Source organism: Syngnathoides biaculeatus, chromosome 8 (genome assembly GCF_019802595.1).
Source record: "Syngnathoides biaculeatus isolate LvHL_M chromosome 8, ASM1980259v1, whole genome shotgun sequence".
Lineage (NCBI taxonomy): Eukaryota > Metazoa > Chordata > Actinopteri > Syngnathiformes > Syngnathidae > Syngnathoides > Syngnathoides biaculeatus.
The window spans coordinates 9,810,921-9,813,688 of NC_084647.1; the positions used below are offsets into that span (position 1 = coordinate 9,810,921).

The 2,768-nt window shown below is 38.2% G+C and overlaps 1 non-coding gene across 1 annotated transcript; it reads right to left on the reverse strand.

Moving 5' to 3' along the window:
• Positions 1-863: 863 nt before the first annotated feature.
• trnat-agu (transfer RNA threonine (anticodon AGU)) lies at positions 864-936 on the reverse strand. Its single transcript has one exon. It is a non-coding gene; the product is annotated as a tRNA-Thr (tRNA).
• Between the last annotated feature and the right edge of the window lie 1,832 nt (positions 937-2,768).

Sequence of the window (2,768 nt, forward strand, 5' to 3'; positions counted from 1 at the left end):
TGTCATTGCACTGGTGTATAACGGGAACTGTAAACGGGTAAGGGCACTCTGTATAAGCTTCACGTAATGTGGGGCATTCATGCACTCTTAACTGCGCTAAAGGAAGAAGACTCTGCATCTTGTACATCTGTGAGTCTTATGAGGAATAGTTTCTATTAACTGAATGTCTCTTGTTCTTTGTTCTGTTAATTAGTTTGTTTGTTCTTTGTTCTGAATGTCGTACCAGGGTGGCACCGAGTTCTGGAGACAAATTCCTTGTGTGTTGTTACTTACTTGGCCATTAAAGTTGATTTTGATTCTGATTTCATTTCAGAAAGAACACAAAAAAAGTACATAAGTGTATCATGTCATACGAGTGTAAAAAATTTTGTAACTGAAGAAATGCTCCAAGAAGCAAACTTGTACAATCTGCAACTAGTTGGACAGGCAGTCAAAACAAATGCCAAAATTGGAGCAAATTTTGAGTATGCACATGCACATGATGTTTATGCAGACTTATCTGCGTACAAGACACCCCATATTATGGACTGCAAACTGATTCACTTTGACGAAAACCTTCATGTGTCACAAGATGCAAACATTTCATTAGTTTAACGCTTCATCTACTAGATCAATGTAGCAATTTATGATCTTATTACTAAGTACATCGATCTGAGCTTGCCATGTTGGCCTTTTCAGGCAAGATATATTAATCTAGAAGACTTTTAAGAGACAATCAATCAATTGTATCACTACTGTGTGTTTCTTTCGGCTTGTCCCTTTCGGGGTCGCCACAGCGTGTCATCTCAGATGAACCCATATATATGTTTGGCACAATTTTTACGCCGGATGCCCTTCCTGACGCAACCCTTCTCAGGGAGTGGAGGCCCCATTGGGATACGAACCCACAACCCCTGGTTTACTAAACCAGTGCTCTAACCACTGAGCTACGGGGCCTCAATTGTATCACTACTATTACTCTATATAACTAATTATTTATTTGATTTAAGTTTTTTTAAGACTTGAATGACAAGGACATCAAAAGATGTCAGAACCATATACCAGCAGGTAACAAACACATGATGGTGGATGGCAGATTAGAAACCAGCGAGCGGGTATTCAATCTACCATCGCGGTCCAGCTTTTGCAAAGACAGAGATGCTCCAAATAACTCACCCAACTGTTTTCTCAAAACACTTGCTAAGGAGGTACAATGGATTTTCACACAATGCTGCCCCTCCTGGCACCTGCAGCAATGCCAGAAAATAAAAAGGCATATCTCACAACATGGTGTTTTTGTGGGGCACATGACTTGCAGAGAACAACAGCAGCAGAAAATAAGTACTGTCAGTTTTGATTCGGTTGTGCGCTTTAGGCTGTCTGTCCACACAAACACAAAACATTTTATCATTCACGACTGCTTGAAAAACTCGCTACTCTTTGCAAGATAGTACCTGTGTAATCCTGTCGCCAGTATGCCAGTGGGCCGAGTTTTCAGTACTGCTGGTGACAGAGTCAGTGCACAAGTGTTCTGTCACCTTATAGAACAGTTGATGTTTTGGGGGGAAAAAAGACTAGTAGAGAACCTGGAGAGTCATTTGTTAAACTTGATCTTATGTTGAATTTTAGTGCACTGTTTGTTTGATAAAATGATCATCGCAGTTTTAACCACCGCTCGTTAAACCTGAAGTGATGTTAGTTGCAGTATATTTTCAATTAATATTAAATTCTTATTTTTATGTTGATGCATTTCTTTTTGATATTTGGAGTGTATTATTTTTATTGTGAAAAATAAAAGCAGAGGTGGCTGGTAAACCTTATTTTTAAATTTTGGCGGCACTTATTCTGTTATTTCATTTTTTTGTGTGTTGTATTGTTTCATTGAAGATTTATTAAACATTCCAAGAGCAGACATTTTACCTCCTGTTCATTCACATGAAGTGTTGTTTGCACTTCATTACAAAAAAATGTGAATACATTTTGTTTTTATAGTTGTCTACTTGTTCAGTTATTATATCCATAGATATATATTTTTTTTCCCAAGAAGCAACAGGAATCCAGGAAACTTCACCTGTAATGTCCAATATCCAGGTATCTATTTCAGTCCCACTAGTTTTTCTCCAAAAGGTTACTGGATCCATTTCAAGCACATCAATTGTTTCGGATCATATTGTTCTAGATGAACCAGTATCGTCCTTATCTCATATCAGCCAACACTAATCATGATAAGCATCAAATCATTGTTACAACTAATCATTACACACCCCCCCTCCCATCCTTCAAAAAAAGACAACAGCGGAAATCTGGTTCGAGTTGGTAATGCTTCCTTTTTATACCTACTGAAAATTGTTATTGTCATGTTGCCTTTCAAAGGAGAATCAAATATCTGAGGCGACATTCCAGGAAAACCTCTGAAAGAATAAAGCCTGAGTAAAAGAAATTCCTTCCTCTGCAAAGATTTCAGACTTGCTATGGTACATCTCTAACAAGCGCAGGAAAGGGGATGATTACTTGAAAAAAAAAAGCATATGGAATGTAACGATACTATTGAAAACAATGTCAACGTTTCCAAGCAAGAGGAAACCCACTGCGGTGCCCACTGAAGTCAAAAGATGGCTCAGAGAAAAGCTGTCATGGTTCAGTGGCCCAAAGTAACTTCATAATGAATCAGAGTGTTTTCTCTGGTCCAACCTGTAAGCCATCAAGGTGTTGAACCTAAAATAACTTGAAATGAACACTGTCAGATAAATTTAACTTGTGAGAGAATTAATGCGAGCACAGGAGTTTTC